The following is a 24,498-nucleotide window of genomic DNA, read 5'->3' as shown; positions in this document are numbered from 1 at the left end:
ATAATTAAACTGGATCAGTTTTATTTTAGTTGTCTAGGTATTGCTGATAATTACAAACAAATAATGAGTCGTCCCTAAGGCTTATCTACAATAAATTATTAAACGCCCAAGATTACAAGGCAAAAGTGGTTCGGATTCCACTATTAACTGTAGGTCCCTTAGTTGCCGTTAGCTATATTGGCTATTAATTAACAGCTGTGTCTAAGGAATATGTCTGCTAGTCACTAACAAGACTACAAGATCGCACCACTCATCCTACACACATCTCCATTCATACTTGGCTTAAAATACCTACCTTCGTGTGGTCGCCATTTCAGTTAAAATTATTAGGAAAAATTAAAAAGATTCATACATTGTTGAGAAGGACTCAAGACATTATATTTTGAAAATTAAAAAAATGTTGCATTGGTAATTCTGGTGATATTTATAACAAAATCATAATTCTAAACCCTTTCTATGAACACTACAAAAATCTCCATTTTATCCAATAACGTTGATTTTATTTAAACGAATTTGTTCGTTATCATTCCATTGATTATGTAAAAGCGATTAAGAAACGAATTCGAAATAATTTACTGGCTCTTGTCATCTTGTTTCTGCAAATGAAGTCCATTGAATATAAAAGCGACATTCATTTTTAAATACAAAACGTCTTGAACAAGATACTGTCATTATCAGAACCAAATGAGCTGTCATTAACATAACGGTTTCAAGACGTCAAATTTGAGCTGAGTTTTATGAAATTGTTCTGTTTTGTATTTTATTCTGATTAGATTGATTTACTTGAGTTTATTAAATACAATATTTAATCAAAAAACTTTGTCATGAAGTCCACTTACAGTAAAATGTTGTTTTATAAATAGTTGCATTTTAATTACGAAAATCTAAGCATGTAAAACTGGAGATATTGCATAAATATATCTATAACATCTGTTTAGATATATCTTCTGTCAGACTATGATGGTTTTAGTTGCTACAAACACAAATGATCGTGTATTTTTGCAGTAAACATCTAGTAAAACATAAAAATAAATTATGGAGAATGGATGATTCCATTGCTGTAGTAGCTTTGACTATTGATACAATGGTAGTCACTAATATTATTCACATTTAACCACAAAATCTAAACTTTTATGTATGCAGTAATGACACTTTTCGATTACTGTACTTTGGTAATTCCTAAAACAATCTTTTCTTATCCTGCATACTCGTGATTGTAATTTTATTTTAAGTGCTCGTATAACCTCAAAAACGTTAAGTTGAATATCAGTAAACTATTGTATACTCATTGCAAAATAAATTAATTTGGACCCTCCCCTACGAATTCTTCATCTCCAGGTCTCTAGCCTTGGGAGCAATTTAACCTACGTACCTATCTATTACAGTAATCAAAGTTGTATCAAGTTTTAGAACATAAATTATTAACGTAATCGAATTGAGACCCCGACATTCCACTGATTTTAAATTACTGTTATATCGAATACATGTACCTTTTGACCAATCCAATCTGAAAAGCCAACTTTTTGTGATCTATAGCATCACATAAACTATCACAATAAGAAAGACTAAGACATGGAACTTTAAAAAGTATTATTCTCTATGAGGGGCTCGTCCAACTAAAATACAAGATTATAGCTCGTCCATGTCTAGTTCAGTGCAGAAAAGTAATTGATTTTACTGTTTAACCTCTTTACACTCAAAGACGAATCAGTATGGCCATAGACAGAAAGAATTAAATATAGACAGTCAGCTGTGCTGCGATTACCATAGGTTCTGGTGCACACCGCTGGGAGCGCCATGTAGTTACGGCCTACGAGCTACGTAACTACACGGTGCTCCCAGCGGTGTGCGCCAGAACCTATGGTATTGCCATAGACATATTGCCATAGCTGTGCTGCGGTTACCATAGGTTCTGGCGCACACCGCTGGGAGCACCATGTAGTTACGGTCTACGAGCTACGTAACTACACGGTGCTCCCAGCGGTGTGCGCCAGAACCTATGGTATTGCCATAGACATATTGCCATAGCTGTGCTGCGGTTACCATAGGTTCTGGCGCACACCGCTGGGAGCACCATGTAGTTACGGTCTACGAGCTACGTAACTACACGGCGCTCCCAGCGGTGTACGCCAGAACCTATGGTAACCACTGCACGGCTGACAGTCTGTATTTAATTCTTTTTGTCTATGATATGGCATGTTGTGCCGAGATTCCCCTCGTTCAGTGATTGTACTCATGTGAGCCTGTCTTATTATAATGGATAATATCCTGCCATAGTGATATGGAAGTCGATTATCCATATCGTGGTACATGCGATCACGTGAGAGCCCCGGTGCTGCCAGTGCGGACTTTCTAAACACTTCGCGGGTCCTTTAATTACGTTTTTGGAACATTTTGAATATAATTGCAAAATTTTTAATTTCTATTAGATTTCATTGGGCGATCAGCTGATTTGCTAATAATATTATATTGTAGTTTCATTTACACAGAATATACTTCAATCTATAAGTATAAAAGAGGATGTTTGTATATATATATATTTGTTTGGCAGTGATAAACTCAGACACCGCTGAACCAATTGCCAGGAAACTTGGTACATACGTGTAGAATTTCATGGAATAGGTTTATACACCATCAATTTCGTGATCCGTCCAATCGGCTCCGCCCCAGTGGCTCTGGAGTTTCCCATGTTAACCTTATGAGAAATGGAATTAATGAATCTTAACAGCTGTTTCAATTAAACAAGTTGGTTCTGTTCTATGATGTTCAATAGCATTAAAGTTACAAGGATTACCAACAGGGTGCAGCACTATTATTTCTTTTACATTTATGACAACAGCTAATTTGCAACCAAAAGGTGAGTGAGCGTAGCGAACGAACTTCAACCTGGAGGTGAGTTAGCTTAGCGAACGAGCTAACCTGAAGGCAAGTGAGCGTAGCGAACGAGCTAACCTGAAGGCAAGTGAGCGCAGCGAACGAGCTCCAACCTAAAGGTGAGTGAGCGTAGCGAACGAGATCATCTTGAAAATTAAGAAGTTAAACGGGGCAAAGCCCGCGGGTCACAGCTAGTTTAATATAAAAATTTTGAAGCCAAAAACGGGGTACAATCTGTTGAGGTGGTCTACCAACTAATGACAATATTCTGTGTTAAGTGATAAATCAATCAGCTGTTTGCTTTGATACTTTATTGATTTTAATCCATTTTTACCCAATACTCTAGTAAACTCTGGTGAGATGGTCCTGAACTACATATATTTTCTTGGCTTCATTTGTTCCCATTACTTGGGAAGTCTAGTAGTTTGTTATGAGACAGGCCCCAGAATGCCACTATAAACTTATTTGAAAAGCTAACTAGATTTGTCAGCAGAATTTTCTCTTACAAGAATGTACAAATATCTCAAACAAAACGTTTCTGCGTGTACTACCCCACGACACGCTAGATCGGCCCCTCTTTGCCCCAATTTTCGTTTTGGGCGTTCGATCAAAATCGAAATTCGTAGCCCGAACCATCACCTGGCGCGAAACCGCTCGGAACGTTATTAAACCTATTAGCGAATCCGGAAACCGGAAATTATTTGAAGTTTTTACTTCCGTTCTGGAAGAGACCTCGAGGCCTGTTGTTCTTCAACAATGGCGGGCTGGCGATTATTTTGGCGCTATTGTCACCTTTGTATTGAACATCATTACCGCAGTCATTACAGCGCTGGCGTCATTATCACGATCATTACGGTCGTTTTCGTCCGACAATTTATTTCGAATGATTTACGAAGCGATTGTGTGGAAAAATTGCATTATTAATTTGCGGAGTTGTGGCTTGAGAAATGCATAATGTTGTGGGTTGTGGGAAGAATAGAATTGTAATGTTTATTTTGTAATTGACTAAAGTGGTACTTAATGAAAGAATTAAGTGGAGAAGGTTATCCGAGAAACAGAAAGTTATTCTTTCTTCAGCAAACGATTTTTTCCCATGGTGATCAATCTAAAGATCATTCTAAGGATCAATCTAATTTATGGTCCATTGGGTCATAAAGCATTGTCTCCAAAAGCTATTGGTGATTGGCAAGAATCGAACCTGGTTATCCTGGTCAGAAGTCCCACGCTCACGATACGCCTCTCCTTCAAGGTTAAGGATAAAACCGATAGATCCTACTGACTATTTCTGGAAAAAGGAGACCACATTTAAATTCAAACTTAACCACTTCAATTAAACTCATATAATTTCGCCTTATGAGCTAATCAAAATCTTATTTTCCTTATAATTTTCCTTATAAGCTATAAGTCTGGGTTTATATCATGCAAATATTTAATTTGCATGGTACCTACTTGAAATGTAATGGTAAAATTTGAACAGTCGCATTGTTTAACTTTTTCAACCCAGAGTACTTTCTCATCGTCATATTTGTTTACGTTCTAGTTTAACTATTAACGTAATGCAAATAAACTTTATGCAAACATTAGGCTAAAAAACATAACTAATGTTTTAACATAGACAAGAAAATTTCTACTAATTCTTTAGTCTGTGTTTTTACTTAACATTCATGTTGTTCAAAGGTTTATTGCGAACATTTTCCATCACGAATGTAAAAAAAATTTTGTTTTTTTTACATTCGGGATTGGAAAATGTCCGCAATAAACCCTTGAACAACATTAACTCACCATCACCAACAATGAACTTCAAACAAAGAATTAACATTCATGTAGATATTTCGGGCAGATTTCTCTAGAATGGACTCATTCATGGCTTTATTCATGGCTGTCGTATTCATTCAATACTAAACCATCGAACTTTGTGGCTAGTAGCTAATGTAAGTAATCAAGCCCAAGTTATAAAAAAAATAATTTAAAAAATTACGTTGCCTTTACACTATAACCAATTGCCGTAATACTAAAACTAATGAACACAGTAATTCAAAATAATTCCACCATCTTTATTTAGTAATGCAATCCTTTCAAAATATCTCCACGCCAATAAAACTAATTTTATCGATACCAAATCGAAACGGAGTTATGAAAATCATTTCCAACTGCAAGGAGAGTAGAAGTGTCGGGCTGGAGTCGTGGGGCAGGGGATTATGGATTTTTTTCATCGGTGGTACCCGAGGGGTGGTGCGAGGGCTAAAAAAACTGCCGCGTGGGGTGAATATGCAGGGGAGGGGTGCGGGGGGCTAATCATAATAGCAATCGATAAGACAAGTTGAACCCGGCTACACTCATTAGTGACTCATCTCAGTGTTGCCAACCGAACTGGACTTGTAGACGATTTGATGGATTACTAAAATTAAATTTTGGATTCGAAGAAAATTTTGAAATCGTCGAACGAAATAGATTGTGGGTTTTTTGTGAAGCAAAATATTCATCAGAAAGAGGTTCTAGGGATGTTTACAATTTTAAAGTCGCATTCTTGCATCCTACAGTAGAACCTCGATAGTAAGAACCTCAATAATAAGAGCCTCGATAAGAAGTCATTGATAACAACAAATGTAGTTTTCAAATAGTCGTAATTCTATCCTAATCACATGGTCTTGCAAACCTCAATAACAAGACCACCTTTGTCACAAGTCTTATTTTATTATTTCCACGAGAGACTTGTTATCGAGGTTTTACTGTAATTAGGACGAAGGAGACTTATCCAAAGAACAGCTGTAGCCCGTTTTTACTCATGAAGTACATAGAGAACGAGACTCTCATAAACTTCAATTATTTATTTATCCTAAGCTTATTTATAATCATTTTATTTATTTATAAGGTGCAGCTATGACAGAAGAGATGGTGCCATAAATTGTGTTATCGTTTGCCATAAGTTTCACTATTGACTTTTGGACACTGTTTGAATCCATCAGTATAGATTGTTTTATTAATTTTTTTCCAAAAATATAAATCATTAAAGGACCATTCACAGTGTACTATGGTATAAAATGCTAGAAAATAACTACTTTATGGATTGAACTAAACAATATTTATATTTGATTAATTAAATCTAATATTAAATCAAGTTAACACATTTTAGGCAAGTACATTACCAGTATAAGGTATTTTTGCAGAATCACCAACTCCCAAATATACCCGAATGAATTCTTATAGGAAAGATATTTGGCTATGTAAAACTGCATTTCTATCAAGTAGTAGGGTGTTGAATGCAGTTTTATTTCGTATAGTTTTCTTCTTCATAGATGTATTTACAAAAAACTATTTTGTTTAAAATACCTTATTTACAAATGGCCAAGTAAACAAGCAGCCAAGCATCGGTTTTAATTTTAAAATTTATATAAGTTTTGCAACAAATATATCACTATTCACTCTTAAAAATGTTATTCAGCATTCATTGTAAGTCATAAATTACGTGTAAACCATTTAAAAATAATAAACATATTCATACATATATCGTGCGTTAATTACAAAAATTAAAGTTTCCGCAGTTGGCAACACTCGTATCAGCTGACGAGGGGATGTCAGCCGCGACCCAAGATGGATGACGACTCGAGGGCTTCTAACTTTCCAAATCCTTTTACAGCCAGTACTTATTATCGAAGGAAGAGGGGGAGTTTTAAAACACAAAAGTGTAATTTACATTGGAGAGCTTTTAGTTTTCAATGAGAGAGAAATGTTTCCATTCCAGGAGTTTTACTAAAACCTTTTATAAGGTTAAGATTGATATTTCAAAGCGATTATGAGTTTAGAAATGATTTATGATTGTTTTGGATTGCTAAGAGAACTCTAAACGAAATTACAGTTTACATGGTTTATAATGTTTTAATATGTTTGTGGTTATGTAATGTAATTAGGAGTAACATTACCTTTTCGTTGTGCTGTAGAAAATACAGTGGTTTATACATGCATTATGGATTTAAAGTAGCTTTTTACTCCCTAGGGAGTAAAAGACAGCTGTTGTAAACAGTTGAGAATTGTAAGCAATCGCTTGGATCGAAAATTTTATCGACTGATTTATTAGGTTAGGTTTTAACTTGGGGTTGCATTATTGTCAATGGGTGAAATTATTGAATCACTAAACAGCTGATTATTTATTTTAGCAGAATTTAAAACCAGCTGGAAGTCGTTTTCAGAGGTAATCTTTACTTGAAAAGCATTATCGTATTCTAGCTTAGATTGTTAATATTCATGCAAATGACGAAACAGTGATTGTGTATAGTTCAACAAACGTGAAAAAAATCACTTTACGCCCTAGTGATGAAATATACTATTAAGTAATTGAAATGAATTCTTATCGAGTTTCTAGCTGTATACAGACAGACTAACCAACACAAGAGAGTACGTTTATCTAGATAGACTATTTATTCATGTTCTGTATAATGTCATTGGCACTAGTTCAAATCAAGATTTACTACTTAAATGTTTATTCTTATTGTCTTATATTTCACACAATTTACATGTGTGAAAAGCCAGCTTTAGCTTAAGAAAGTTTAGCGAGGGTTTCTGACTTCTTTAGGGTGTGATTTATTGAAGAACTTGCGAGCGCGAACCTCTGCGAAGTTTTCAAATTAAACTCTATATACACATCACCGCCCCATGTGAAATAACCAGACTTTATTTGCCCTTGGATATGACTCTACGCGCTTACATTGGGTAAATATTGCTTTAGGCTATTGAAGGTACCATCAATTCATGATCAAAATTACACGTAACCTTTTGGACCCTCGAAGAAGCGCCATGAAACTAATGCTGAATCCTGAACAAAATCAAAAGATAAATAGATATTTTTATTTCAGTAAGTTGTGCAGAGCGCTGACCACTTTTATTTAAATAATGGATGACGAACTACAGTTTAGTAAGCAATTCTATTTTCGTTTTTTTTTACTATTTTGAAGTTAGTAAAAGTGCCTATACATTAAAAAAAGAGGAAAAATTAAACCAAAGCGGAGCCGGAAATGCACAAATTGAAATTATCTTCAGCTGATCTGCAAGGATGACAAATCAATAAAGTAATATTATGCATTGTTTTTACAACTTGCACTACTCAATTCGTTGAAATAATTTCGGTTGATTAGGTGTAATCTTTTTACTTTCTCCCCCTTTATATAAAATATGGAGAACATATCGATTTCGTATTTTTTCTTTTTTTTAGTTTTAACGGTAATTTCCCAAAAAAATTACATGAAAAACGATATGATCACAATAACGGCTCACACGATTTTGTTTGAAATGTTGTATGTTATGGTCCTTTTAATTTGAACAAAATGGCACAATTCCGAATTATGTAGAAAATTACGGTTCAAAAGTTATTACAATTTCTGTGATTTTCCCATGGTTACTGCATACCACTTACTTATAATATTTTTTACTGGCTTATGTGAGAAACTAGTAGTGTCAGTTTGCTATTACCGATTATTTACTGCTGTCAAATTCTATTTCAGTATTGTCCAATTAAATACTACACTATTTCATCTTAACACAATGTTACTAGTTGACCTTTACAACCTCTGCGACTTATTCTTAATTCAAGCGTTGGTGTCAACGTTTCTGTAATTTGAGCTCCATATGCAGATTCAATCCCGGTTAGTGTCCGGTCGTAGAATAAGTAAGTGCTGCACTCCATGGTAAACAAGTTTACTGCGTTGCGTGCCACTAGCGCTACTAGCGGTCAGTGCCGCAATCACTAAACTTCCTCAACACTACAGTACAGCTATAACTCCGACTAGGTTTATGGCTGCTAACATTGCCCTAGTTTATATGGAGAAACGTCCTGTATACCTTATCTGTGTAGTCCCGCCTTCAAGGATATTGGTATTAAAGTTGGCAAAATACTTTAAGATTGCATAAAACTTTAAATTTTTGGGTAGTAAGGTTGAAATTACAACCATATGGATCAGCTGTAGCTTATTTTGATTGAAAATAATATAGTAGAAAAAGAAGAAAAAATAAAGAGCTCAACAATAAAAAAGTTAAATTAAAATTCCATTAGTATTAAATTAAACTAGCTGTGTGCCCGTTCTACGCACGGGGATCTTATAGTAGTCAGTTGAAACCTTATTATATAAATAACAGCAGTTGGTTTGCATATTTGCAGACGTGCTGGCAAAACTATTATATATAAACCTAATATTATGACATATAAAGAAAAAGCAGAACATATATAAAAACTTTGGTGACAGTTTGAACCAAACAATCTCATCCAAACATCTGCTGTTCGTTATTTCATTGATGCAATTAAGTGATTGATGCATGTAAGTGATGAACATTGGACATTGGGAGAAAACTTGACAAAAATCGCACGAAGTCGTTTTTAAACGTCCGTCGTTTTATATACAAAGTAGTGACGCCATATTTTAATGGCTAAAGACAATCTCGCCAATCTAGTGAATACATTAAAATAATTTGGATCTTGATAGGTACTCTAGTTTTTCAGGAGAAGGCCGCGTAAAATGGCTCTTGGGCCGTAACAGACACGAAGACAGACAGAAATTTAGATGAGACTTGTTTCGGTTTGTTTAATGTATAAAACGTAAAAATAACCTAAAAGTTTATGGTTCTGAGCACTGTACAGACAAAACTCTAATTTTATTTATATAGATATACCATTCTTAACAGAACACTAAGAAACCCTTTTCAATACTCTAGATACAAAATTGACTTGGAAAATAAAATTACAATTTAAATATGATTGCCGATAACCAAAGATAGTGAACATAAAGAAATATTACGTTAAATTTCGTACAGTATTCACTTAACTGTTCTAATTGAGAACAATTCTACATTCGTCAGACAGGACGTTTTTTAATCAAGATTTAAAGAGCACATGCTTTTCACACAGAATTTCCCAAAAAATGTTTGTGATAAAATAGTGTTTGAGGTGTTAAAATTAAGATTTAGTGGTCCTCTGGAGTGAAGATTTAGGTTTTGCCATTTCCCCTCCACTTAATAAGTTATTGATCATTAATAAAGCCTTAAATTAATTATTTTATTAAGAAAAGACAAAAATAAATATTTCAAATATAATTTCTTGATTCTCTATTACTCTATATTATAAACCTAAGTATAGATTTACCAAACTATATTTTAGAAATAACACCGCCATACTGCTTCAAATGATGGTTATGTTGTGTCAAATCGTTCTTATGGGACTAAAATCAAACATGGCTACCACTAATGAAGACTCTCAAGTAGTTTGCAGGTTTGCTGCAGCGAGGGTACAATGAATACACGAACTATGTATTCACTAATTAAGGAAGGAGTTTTGATACAAGTTCAGTCAATCCCCGCTAGATGCTGCTACCGTCGAGGTTTGCGACAGTTCACCTAGTCTCCGCTAGATGTCTCATTGACCGATCACACTTATTCCACCATAGCTTATACTGTTATATTGTTTTGAAAACTGTTAACTGTTTCAAAAATAGAAACGAAACTGGCTTTAGAGAAAAATATAGTAAGGTATACGTTTAAAGTGGTCTTGTTTTCAATTTAAAGCTGTGGTATTTGACAATGATCCATTTTTATCTGTTGACACTCGCAGTGATTTTGTAGTACTTCTTACACCACTACCCTCAACTAGTCCATTCACTGTCAAGCAGTAACACGACACTACGTCAAAGATATCGAACTAAAAGATTCTTTTAAAAGCCGAGAGTCGTGTCTCTTACCTGAGACCGATGATTGGCTTATAAATATTACTAGATGAAACCCGTCGAAATCGACGGTTCTTTTCAAGGCTTACGTTAGTTCATCTAACTGCAAATAATTGAATGAAATTATACATGTTTCGAGCATTTAGCATTGTTTAAAGATTAATAAGTAAACACAATAGTGATATTAATTGCGTTAGATATCAAATATGGTTGATCATTCAATGAATATAATATTTCCAATACAGTACGTCATTGGAGTTGTTATTAGGCTATCTGGTATCTCTTCCTTTGGAAGAACCTTAAAATAGTATTAAAATCGTATTGGTGAATCTTTTGTAGTTAAACACTTACGTGATTTCAGTGTAATAGCAGATTATTCTATGATTTTATTTGAAAAAAAAAAGATCTGTTTGTTCGGAAGACACGTTCTATCTTCAAAGGGAGGTATATCCGTTACAGTGCAAGTTTGATTTTTCCTTCGACACGTCGCGTCAGTTTATATCGTACTTCTGTGCCAATGAATAACCCTCTAAGCACCGTTTTGAGAAATCGGTTGTAGGGTTACTGTTAAAGCTGGAATTCCTTGACATGGGGGATGTCAGTTAGTTGTCTTTGCCTTATCAGTTACATAAAGTTGTCGATATAATCTCTCTACAGAGTTGTAGTGGAATATACTTGAAGTGAAGTTAGCGTTTATTCTTGAACTGCTGCCAATGAAGCTGCACAACCATGTAAATGAGGAGGCCCCTATTTATATGGTCGTGCAGCTTCATTGGCAACAAATAATGCGAACGACATAATAATGTGGCATTTCCAAAAAGCAAAAAATAATGTAAATTGGCTGTTACGTAAATAATGACGTTTACGTGCATTGTTAATCAACGTATCTTATAAAGGTTGATGTGTTCTAGTTTAAAAGGAATATGACCTCTCTGTCATGACAGTATTTGCTTAAATAGTTTTTACTCATTGGGAAACTTTTACAGCCAAAATGTCGTGTTATTTTTAATACAATGTTACCAACCCACGGTCCGTAATATAGGCCACTGCAAATAATTTGTCAAGATAGGTACCATTTTAGGCAAGGTTTCTGTGTTTGGATGTTATTAGAAACGGTAAGAGCACAATAAAATTCTTCTGCAGATGAATTTTCTGTTAAAGAAATATAAGCCGAATTATAAAGGTCACAATGCGAGTTTGAGCATTTTGTAACTATGTTATTTGGGTAGGTTACATAGATTTTTTAGGCTGCTGTTCAGTGCACTTTAAGAATATATATTTTAGGGAAAAATTAAATGGTTTTTGTTGTTGAGTAGCGCTAGTAAACATGCACAACCCTTTTCGTTAGTATAATTACATTCAAAGGCTCCCTAAGAGTTAAAGTTCTTATTTGTATACATATCTATATTATGTTTTCACTAAGCTGAATGAATACATCGAAGTAACCTCTCTGAAAGGTCTGCAGTATATTGTAGTTTTACAGCATAATGGTCACCATGTGTGGCATCTATCCATTAATTTAATAATAACCCTTTCCAGAATAAAATAATTGAATTATACGATTGGTTGCCGAGATATAACGAGGAAAACACAGAACATTGTCCCCATGTTAATCTCATGGGGGAAAATAAAATTTAATAAGAATTGAAGATCTATATATCAAAGAAAATGGCAAAACAAACCGAAAAATGAGAAGATATTTCAAAATTAAATCCAAAAATAAGATTTTGCGATTTCAATTTTTAGTTAGAATTATTTAGAGTGTTAAAATTGACTTCTGTAAGCTGAAGTGGACTTTTAATTTATCTACATCAGATATCGCTACTATTTTTAGTAAAAATGAATATCGTGCTGTGAGCTAATCACAAATTTTGATTGTGTCTGAAATTATATTTCCTACCTTATTTTTTGTAGATAGTTTAAGATGACATAAAAGATTATATAGCTTACAATAATGACACTGGGATAGAATGAATAGTTAATAGTCAAAGGTGGGAATCATTCATTTTAGTCTTAGACTGTTACAATTTTCTTTTCCAAAACAGAAAACCCAAACACCTGGAGATTCTATCTCCACAACGATTAAGCTCCAAGTTTCCCCCGAAGTGTTTCCCCCGGCAGACGTGCGTGTCCCCAACAATCAAGTCTCGGCGTGCCCGTGTCCCGTAATCGGGGATTAATTCGGCCCAATCGCCTCCGCTTCAGCACGGCCCAGGTTGTCCAAACAATTAGATAAACTACCCTCTCCCCCCTGTCACTGCCACTCAGCTGATTAATGCATTGACCAATCCTCTAGACCGCCTCCCTTTGTCTTCACGTAAACTTCACTTGTATGATTTAAAAGTAATAGAAAGGAAACTCACGTTTTATTTACAGCTAAGGTTGGTTTTAATTGAGCGGAGCAAGCGAAGCACTTATAGTACACACCTGCTTTTGTTTGACAAATTCCTCCTGAACGGCTGGAGCGATCTGCACGAAATTCAGCAGTCATAGTAACCAACCATGGGAAGGTATGTATCGGAAATGGTACAAATCAGACTACAGGGGCTTTTCCTAACGTGAAGTTAATTTTATAGAAATTTGGAACAGAATTGTGGAATTTATTACTTTCCGTCTCTACTGTCCCCATCTATAAGCTGATTAAGATATATTGATATATTAAATAAGCCAATCAACGGTCTCAGGTAAGAGTATTTAATAAGCCAATCAACGGTCTCAGGTAAGAGACACAACTCTCGGCTTTTAAAAGAATCTCAACATGTGCAATAGTGGTACTAGAAGAATGAGACTGTGGCTAGTTCAAGGTAGTCATGTAAAAGATACTACAAAATCACTGCGAGTGTCAACATATAAAAATGTTTCATTGTCAAATACCACAGCTTTAGATTGAAAATAAGATCATTTTAAATGTATAGTGTACTGTATTTTGTCAAAAGCCTATTTTTTTCTATTTTTTTATACAGTTTTATAGTGTAAAAAATATTAGTAAAATATCAACTACGGTGGATTGAGTATTATCCACCTAAGAGACATCTAGCGGAGACTAGGTGAACTGTCGCGAGCCTCGACGGTAGCTACATCTAGCGGAGATTGACTGAACTAGTCTCAAAAGTCCTCTCCGTATAAATAATTTTACATAGACTATTTAATTAGAAACGAAATTCAACTGTACCACTTAACTCGATATAAGCATAAACAAAAAGAATTAAATATAGACTGTCAGCCGTGCTGCGGTTACCACATGGTTACCATAGGTTCCGGTGTTGTTATTATATACTAGCAGAGCACCCGTCCTTCGTACGGGGTTGGCATATGCTTATTGCAGTTATACTCAAGCTTTGCGTTTTCAATGGGGGGAGAACACAGTTTGATAAGATTTGGTTCATAAATTTACGGCGGTATGATATAGTATAACACATCTACTATTGCCATAATGTTCTACCACTGCACCTAAACAATAGAAAAAATAATTCATCAAATATTCGCACAATATCACAAATTATTCATTAAATTAAAAACGCAAACCTAACTGTAAACAATCCTACTTTGACAGTTCTAATTAATTGTGTATCACAGCTTTTTGTTGCTATTTCGTTCAAATTAGCTGTTGTCATATATGAAAACACAAAATAATAATAGTGCTGCATCCTGTTGGGAAACCTTATAACTTTTTAATGCTATTGCATATTATAGAACCAACTTGTAAAGTTGAAACAGCTGACTAAATTCTTTAATTCCCTTATATGAATACTCATAAGGTTGACATGGGGAACTACAGAGCCATTGGGGCGGAGCCTGAAAGGATTTTTGAGATAAGAATATGCTTAAATGTTAATCGGGAATGTAAGCTATCATCATGCCAAATTTCAGCCCAATGCGTCCAGTAGTTTATGCGTGATTGAGCAACACACACACAAACACACACACAAACTCACAAACTTTCAGATTTATAGTATTAGTAAGTTCTATGGTTCCGGCGCACACCGCTGTAGTTTACGTAGCGCGTACGCCGTAGCTACATGGCGTTCCAAGCGGTGTGCGCCAGAACCTATGGTAACCGCAGCACAGCTGACGGTCTATATTTAATTCTTTTTGTCAATGATATAAGTGAACACTTATTAAGGCTTCATGGGAATACATAAAAGTGTTGCCTGTTGCCGGTGAACCTATGAATTAAGAATAGGTTGTACGTAGACCTTTTTGGTTTTATGATTTTAAGATACGCTTACCCATAAGTGTACAAACCTTTTTTAATACCAATATTGGAAGTCAAACTGTTTAATAGGGGTTTTATGTCTTAATAAATTTTTTGTCAAATATCTTCATTTTCGTCGCACAAACGGTATTAGCAAGGTAACTAAAATAAAGCTATTATAAAATGATTGTGTACAAGTGTAGATGTATCTGAGGAGTTTCAGTGTTCGTTGAATATTATTTATGCATTCTTATGTTAGCTCAAAATATTACTACTGTGCATGATATTAAAATGAAAGAAAATGTATTATTCAGAAACATTAAATTATATTTACTGTTGTTATATATTTTTACAAGTTCTCCCAACGCACAAAATGTTGTTCTATCCTCTCCTATCACAATTACACTTAGTATCTTCACCACATAAAAAAATCTGCCGATTGAAAGCGACCGATCTGGAGTCACTAACTTGGCCATTATCAGTGAGTTTCCGATTTCTTTTCTTCCCAAGAGTGAACCGACATTAATGAAGTCGATTGAAATCTTTGTCATATTTTCAAGACACAAAAATCTTTCAAGGAAGGGATTTAAACTGGATACTTGGAGCGTAACCGCTTTTTAGATCCGCTCGCTGATGACGTGTTATTTGACCGACCCTTTATTGTTTGACCCTTGTCAGTTTGAAAAATCAATTGGAAGATTTTCAAAAAGAATTCTGGGGGAGGGACTCGTGAGGGGCTACCAAGAAACTTGTCGACTTATTTAAAAAGAAAACTGTAAAATATTTTATTTTAAGACTAATATAATCCATATCGTAAATAACAAACTGTTTTTATAAAACGAAAAGCAGAGGTAAGTTTCAAGGTATTGTCTACTTAAATCTTAAATTGTCTAATTAAACCCAAATTAGATAAATAATAGAATAGTAACTAATTGTATGTAATCTACTCATTAGTCTTAACAGCTGTTTGAATTAAACAAGTTGGTTCTGTTCTATGATGTTCAATAGCATTAAAGTTACAAGGATTGCCAACAGGGTGCAGCACTATTATTTCTTTTACATTTATGACAACAGCTAATTTGCAGCCAAAAGGTGAGTGAGCGTAGCGAACGAACTTCAACCTGGAGGCGAGTTAGCTTAGCGAACGAGCTAACCTGAAGGCAAGTGAGCGCAGCGAACGAGCTACAACCTAAAGTTGAGTGAGCGTAGCGAACGAACTTCAACCAGGATGTGATTGAGCCATGCGAACGAGATCATCTTGAAAATTAAGAAGTTAAACGGGGCAAAGCCCGCGGGTTACAGTTTGTCATTAATAAAATTAATATTTGAATAACGCGATTGCGATTTTCTGACTGATTGTGCTTAAACGAGAAATTTAATGCCGGTCGTCAGTTGCTCAGTTCAGTTTTAGATTTAGATTATTAATTATTATGTTTTATAAGCCAATCATCGGTCTCAGGTAAGAGACACAACTCTCGGCTTTAAAAAGAATATTATTTTACATTATTGCTATGCACATTGGAAATACACAGTTTTAGGACTAGTTGAGGGTAGTCATGTAAGAGATACTACGAAATCACTGCGAGTGTCAACCAATAAAAGTGTACTATTGTCAAATACCACAGCTTTAGATTGGAATAAGGATCATTTTAAATGTATAGTGTACTGTATTTTGTCCAAAGACAATTTTCTTTGTATATTTTTTACAGTTTTAAAATGAGAAATATTTCAGTAATATATCACCTACGGTGGATTAAGTATTATCTGCATAAGAGACATCTAGCGGAGACTAGATGAACTGTCACGAGGCACGACGGTAGCAAAGCTAGCGGTGATTGACTGAACTAGTCTCAAAACTCCTTGTACATCACCTGGAACAAAGATTATACGAATTTCATGGATTTTTACCTAAATAGTGTCAAGTTTATTTCCTACCCGCGGCTTCGCCTGCGATGCTGAACCATAAATAATATACATGTTAAGAAATAAACAGAGTATTAACAATCATTGAAACAATATGGGATAGTAGTGACTTCGACAAGAGAGAGATACACGATTATTTTAATATAGCACAGAGATACACGATCACAAAAATAAGATATCATATTCATTACGTCACGCGCAGTAAAAAAAATCATGTTATGATTAAAGATTCTACAGCAATTAAATTGCAATTAAAACTAAATGAAACCCATTTGTTTAAATCACCAACTAAAAAACCTTACAACATAAAATCTTGAAACTGAAAATTACGCGACTCTTTAGCTTCTCCAAGTATAGTTCTTTCACTGCTTCACATTTATAATACATACTAGCATAGTACCTGTCCTACGTACGGGGTTGGCAATTAATTGGCATAAGTATAAAATACTTATTGCAGTTGTACTCATGCTTTGCGTTTGCAATTGGGGGGGACACTGTTTGATAAAATCTTGTTCTTTAAATTTACGGTATGCAATAGTATAACACATTTACCATAGCCATAATGCTCTACTACTGTACCTAAACAATAGAAACAATAAATTTTCAAGCATTCGCAGAAATTATTCATTAATTAAACACATGAGCCTAAACATAACTGTAAACAATCCTACTTTGATAGTTCTCATTGTGTATCCCAGCATTTTGTAGCTGCTAGTTAAAATTAGCTGTTGTCGTAGATGCGAAATATAGTGCTGCACCCTGTTGGTAACCTTTATAACATTCTAATGCTATTGAATATCATAGAACCAACTTGTTTAGTTGAAACAACTGACAAAATGCGTTTATTCCTTTTAAATGGGAAAAGGCATAAGGTTAACGTGGGAAATTCCTACTGGGTCAGAGCCCGAAAGGATTTTTGGCAGCGTCGCCAAGGCTCGGACTAAGTATGTTAAGAAATTTGCTCGGTTCCATAATTTATCATTACATTTTGTAGAAAGTATTGGATTTATCGCAAAACCCTATAGGCACTTTATTGTAGACAATGTATTAAGGAATACAACGAATTAAAGATTATTGTAATCGAATAAGCCATATCGGATATATGAGTAACTAGTAGACGATTATTTTTTAAGTAAATAGTATATTACTAATTAGTACACGAGTAATTTAGTAAAACCTTGTAATTCCCGACTTTGAGGGGGGTTGAGGGATAAACATCGAGGAGATTTTAGGGGACTTTTGGTACAATGTACATCTTTATGAGTACTTTAAACTACACAGTCGTATATAAATTTGCTTGTCACTAATTTGTTCCGACTCAAAACCTTTATTGACTAGGCTATTAATTCTTACGTTGTTTGATATTTGCATATATCATCACAGGTGAAGGAAGACGTCGTTACAAGATTAACCCTTGCCGACAGACCGTCACCGCCCACCACCACTAACCACTGCTCGAGCGAACACCATTACCGCAACGATACGTTAAACAGCCGCAGGTCTCGGAGGTGTAGTGGATAGCGTACCGGGCTGATAGTACCATTGTCTAAGGGGTTGCCACTATAAGACTAGCCATTGGCCATTGGTAGACTACATTAGGTCTCCTAATTATTAAAAAATTCCTAGTAAAATACTAACTAATCTATTACATTTTGGAGAAAGTATTGGATTTATCCTTTCTTATATTTATACTTTATTTAGGAATACAACGAATTAAAGATTATTGTAATCGAATGAGCCACATCGGTTATATGCGTAACTTAGTAAAACTTTGCAATTCATGAATTTGAGGGAGCGGATGTGAAAGCACTAAAGGGGACTTTTGGTACATCTTTGTACATCTTTGTACATCTTTGTATATCATGTACATCTTTGTGTGTACTACACAGTGGTATATAGATTTGCCTGTCGCTGATTTGTTCCATTACAAAACCTTTTTGGACTGGGCTTGGGCTATTACTTCTTGTGTTGTTATAGTTTTATATGGTTATAACATTGCGGGTAAAGTATGTTATGTTGTTTTCGTTTTATATGGTTACTAGCTGTACCCGCGGGCTTTGCCCCGTTTAACTTCACAAGTGAGCTCGTTCGCATAACTCAATCACGTCCTGGTTGAAGTATGTTTGCTACGCTAAATCACCTTTAGGTTGGAGCTCGTTCGCTCCGCTCACTTGCCTTCAGGTTAGCTCGTTCGCTACGCTAACTTGCTTCCAGGTTGAAGTTCGTTCGCTACGCTCACTCACCTTTTGGTTGCAAATTGGCTGTAGTCATAAATTTAAAAAAATAATAGTGCTGCACCCTGTTGGTAATCCTTTTAACTTTAATGCTATTGGACATCATAGAACAGAACCAACTTGTTTAATTGAAACAGCTGTTAAGAAACTCCTTTTAAATATGACAAATCATAAGGTTAACTAGGGAAACTCCAGAGCCACTGGGGCGGAGCCCGAAAGCCCGATCAGAATAAAAACTACTTAGTTTTCCTATTAAAGCCCAAAGAATCGGTGTACCGAATTTCAGCCTCCTAGGTAAATGGGAAGTGGTAGAATTAGTGATGTGTGAGTGAGTGAGTCAGTCAGTGAGGGCTTTGCCTTTTATATATTTGGAATGACAGATAACATTGACCAAGCGATTTGAATTATAAGCCAATCATCGGTCTCAAGTAAGTAGGAGACACAACTCTCGGCTTCTCAAAGAATCAAATAAAGATGAGGAAGTATGACAAGAATTAACAAGTACAGTTTCTATCTCCAGTTGAGCTAGTGTTGTAAGAGAAACTAACAAATCACTGCGAGTGTCAACCGATGAAAATGTATTATTCTCAAATACCACAGCTTTAGATTGAAAATAAGACCACTATAAATGTATAGCTTACTACATATTACCTAAAACCAATTTTGTATCTATTTTTGATTTATTCTTTAACATTTAAAATCGCTCATTAATATATGAGCTATAGTGGATTAATTATTATCGATTGACAATGCATCTAGCGGAGACTACGTGAACTATCACGAGCCTCGACGGTAGCGGCATCTAGCGGTGATTGATTTAACTAGTCTCCTCGCCGTAAAAATAGTTTTACCTCCACTATTATTGTATTTAATTTAGAAACTAAATTCAACTGCACCACTTACCTCGACCATTGACTATTGGATACAGAATATCGATATAAGTATGTTTTTATTAACTCAGGTGGTGGACACTTATTTAGGCTTCCTGGGAAGATATAAAATTGGTGTCGATGCACCTATGAATTATGAAAAGATTGTACGTAGTCCTTTTTGGTTTTATGATTTTAAGATACGCTTCCTAATAAGTATACTAACTTTTGTAAATATAAATATTGGAAGTCGAATTGTTTAAGACGGGTTTTATATCTAAATAACCTTTTCGTGAAGCATTTTAATTTTTCCTCGTACAAATCGTTTTGTCTTGGCACATCAACATGAAAAAGTAAATCGGGTTCAGGTCTGGGGCTTATCATTCCACCTATAGTAATAGATTCTTCCATACATAGCTAACATTTAATGATGTCTGTGTGTGTGTGTTACTCAATCACGTTACAACTACCATACCGACTGGATTTAAATTTTGTAGAAATATAGCTTCTATAATAAGAAACAGTTAAGGATTATTCCCCCTGTTTTAGTTAGAAAATATAAATAAAATTAGAAGCTTTAACATTTAAAGCTCAGACGTTTATTTACCATTCCACTCAAGACTGAAACATAAACATGACTGATATTGTTTACCTCCAACTAACATATGATACATTTAACATATGATAATATGTGAATATAACATTATAATACATCTTTCCCCTTTAAAAACAGCAAACAAATTTGAAAGAATTAACTAAAAACAATAACCAACCAAACTTCTCCCTTCTTTTGAGACCATTATATTGTATTCTGAAATCTTGATGGTAGCTTGATTTCTCTACGAGGTCTTAGTTGTACTGGCTCGTCTTGCCTTGGAACTGACTGGGAATTGTTTTGTTGAGTGAGTGATGGTTTCAGATGGCGGCGATTTCTTCTTAATGTAGCCCCGTTATCACCTTCTACCCAGTAACTTCTTGGAGTTGGTCCTTGATTAACAATCTTTCCCTGCTCCCACCTTCCTTCTTTTCTGAAAACAACTCTTTCGTTATTTCTTACAACCCTTAAGTCTTTGGCTGACCGATCATAATATTTTTTCTGCAGGTGTTGTCTTGTATCTAACCTGTCTTGTACTCCATCATTCAGCGTTGGTTTCAGCAGTTCCTCAGTGACCGGGATCGTTGTTTTACACCTGCGTTGTGGGATAGCACCCTCCTTAAGCTGAATATGATGAGTGCTTGGAAATTGTCCCAATCCTTCAAAAGCTGGCTTGTAGCCGGTTAAAACATCGTCCTTATCCTTAAAATTCAAACATATCGATGACACTCTCTTAATGAGTCCTAAATTGACACAATCTTTCAGTCCTAAAATCGGCAGTTCATGTTCGACATTCACTACAGCAAAATTCACATCCGCAGTTACACCTGTAATTGTTTTACATTGTAATATCACAAGACCTAGAGGTTTGATTTTGAATTTTTCATCTCCCCAGGCTGAGAGTACATAAGAACTACGTTTTACGTGTGTAATGTTCATTTTCCGTACATAACTAGCAGGTAAAACACTGATCTCTGCACCTGTATCTAGTTTAAATTTAACTTGTGTACCACCAACAGTCAAGTTTTCCGTCCACGATTTTTCACTTTGACCTTTCACTCCACTAATGTTTAAGCTTACCGAGCCTAAACTAACATCGCTCACACAAGAGTCTTCATCGTGTTGTTCCTCGTTTGTAACAGCATGAGATTTTATAGTTTTGCTCCTACAAACCTTTGCAAAATGATTTTTACCATCACATTTCGAGCATGTTTTGCCATATGCAGGACATTTACCCCGTACATGTTTGTAGCCGCAAAAGCTACATAGATCATTCTGTTTTTCTTTTGCAGCATTCCGCGAAAGTTCTTGATTTGGTACATTATTAACAACACATACACTGTATGGATCCGACTTAGTCCCCGAAAGCTTGGTTTCATTGTGCTCTACAATAGTCCTACATTGATCCTTGCTACTCTCTACAATCATACAGAAATCAATAGCTTTTTTCAAGTCAAGTTTTGGTTCTCTTAATAGACGCTCTTGAGTACTTTTATCTCTTATGCCTAAGACAATTCTATCTCTAATCATATTGTCAGGTTCAAGAAACTCGCATGATTTAGCTGCTATTTTTAACTGCATAACAAACTTACTGAAGTCTTGACCTTCTTCCTGCTTCATTCTATAGAATTTAAACCGCTCAAATATGACATTTTTCAGAGGACAACAGTAAGATTCAAACTTAGCAAGTACGCAATCAAAACTATCTTTGTCATTATCTTCAAATTTAAAAGTATTATATACATCTAGGCCATCATCGCCTAACAGATTAAGCAGCTGCGCAATCTTAACTTCATCTTTAAGTTTCTTACCATGACCAGTTGCTATTAAGTACAGTTCAAACTTCTGACGAAATCTTTTCCAATTTTCACTCACATTTCCTTCAAAACTCATAGGTTCAGGCAACCTAAACAATCCAGATACTTCCATTATTTCTTCTAGGTTTCAAAATACACCTGACACCATGTTTTAGTTAGAAAATATAAATAAAATTAGAAGCTTTAACATTTAAAGCTCAGACGTTTATTTACCATTCCACTCAAGACTGAAACATAAACATGACTGATATTGTTTACCTCCAACTAACATATGATACATTTAACATATGATAATATGTGAATATAACATTATAATACACCCCCTTCAATGTTGAACTCGGGCTCTGCCCCGTGGGCTTTCACATTTTTGTGAGGTGATGTTTAAAAAAAAAATAAATATAAATTCGTCTCTATAGCAACAATCAGAAAAACTTGAATCAGAACTTTACTTTAATCCGTTCATATAATAGAGGGAATATAATTCTTATTGAGCTTACATAATCTTTATATGGAATATAGGATCATAATATCTAGTCATAGTTAATAAATTAAATAAACTATAAATATATTTTTACAACAAAAGAAATCACGAATTGCCTTACTTGTTTGTAAATGATGTTTGCAAAATACATTTAAAAAATATCATATAACACTATGCTAATTACAACCATATTACAATAACTAAGCCAAAGCAAAGATCATGAAATACTTCCTCGGTTAGCGGTTGATCTATTGTGAGCACACAGCTCAGGGGTCGTGGCCACTTTATAATGTCAAGAGCGAAATGTATTTGGAAGGACAAAGGTTTAATATCTCATCTACGGGGCTAAAGCGGGCTTCGCTCGTCCTCCTTCATTCTGTCTGGGGCTTAGAAATAATCCTCCGAGGGAAAGAGACAGAGATATAGGTACGGTCAGGGGGTTGTGTTGGGTCAGTCGATAGATTAATCACCTGAGAGTAAGGGTAGTTTATCTAATTGTTGAGACATTGGCTTAGGTTAAGGCGGTTGAATTAAGCGCTGATTATATATGTATACGAGATACACTTGGATTTTGGGAGAGCTTTATCGAATATCACTAATCTTTTACTCATCGAAAGTGAAGTTACTATATTATTGGTTGTTATATATTTCCTACGTTTTAGCTCAGCGTCCCTGTCAGAATCGGGGGATTCGACAAATTTTTTTGTTAAGTGATTATGACCTTCTGTACGAAAGAGCTAATAAATGGAGTAGTGATTTTTATACTTACGTTTCTAAATCTGACTTACAAAGTGTATTAAATGTACACAGAGTTTTCCAATAATTGTTTGAGAAAAATCAATTACTTTATATTCATTATTTTGGTTTCCCCGAACAAATTTAAAGTCTAAAAAATCTTTTTGTCCCACTGTCAGATGGGCAAATTTCTATAAATAAAACCTTTGAAGATCTCTATCGAATGTTTTACAAATTTGCCCTAAACAAACATCATGCGAACTTCATGTGTTTTAGCGAATTGTTTTATCAAACATAGCAGAATAGAACATAGAAGCAGAATTAGAACATTCCAGTTAGACATCTAATTTATGATAATCAGATGAAACATTGACTTTAGTTTCTGGAAGTAGACAAACCATTTATGCGAATACTTACCATTGACAATATATGCGAATCAAATATGTCATTGACTTTGGATACTGCAAGTAAAGATCTAATTTACGAGACAAAGATTTAGCATTGACTTTGGAAAAGTAGCCTATTGGATTAATATGCTTAGCTCCGCTCAATATTGCGAGCAGACAACTTTATTGTACACCTATATATAGTTTCAGTGGATTTTCAATGTGTTATCATGGACATTTTAACCTGGCAATCCACAACAACTTAGTTTATTTAACAGTCGATGGTAAAAATCACTCGTTTACAATAGCCTTGTATGTGTAATTGTTGTATGGGATAGTTACGTAACTGGGTCTGGGTGTATCTTAACAAAAACTAGGGAACCCGAATTCGATTGGTAGAATATTGTAATTTGTGCATTAAAAATTAAGCTTTGAATAGCACGTGTCCATGTTTACGATCCCAAAAGTTTAAATAAACAAGTAAAGAAGGACACTGTGTTACTAGGTTCGAGGTTTATTATTATTATTTTATTATAAGATTTATAAGCCAATCGTCGGTCTCAGGTAAGAGACACAACTCTCAGCTTTTCAAAGAATATATAATTAGTGGTTAGTTTGAAGTGGTTGAGCCTAATTGGGACTAAATAAGGGTAGTCATCTAAAGGATACTACAAAATCACTGCGAG

The sequence above is a fragment of the Macrosteles quadrilineatus genome, unplaced genomic scaffold (genome assembly GCF_028750875.1).
Source record: "Macrosteles quadrilineatus isolate MER2022 unplaced genomic scaffold, UCM_ALF_1.0 Scaffold_9__3_contigs__length_116548681, whole genome shotgun sequence".
Lineage (NCBI taxonomy): Eukaryota > Metazoa > Arthropoda > Insecta > Hemiptera > Cicadellidae > Macrosteles > Macrosteles quadrilineatus.
The sequence above is the reverse complement of the archived record's forward strand: the minus strand, read 5'-3'. Positions refer to the sequence as shown.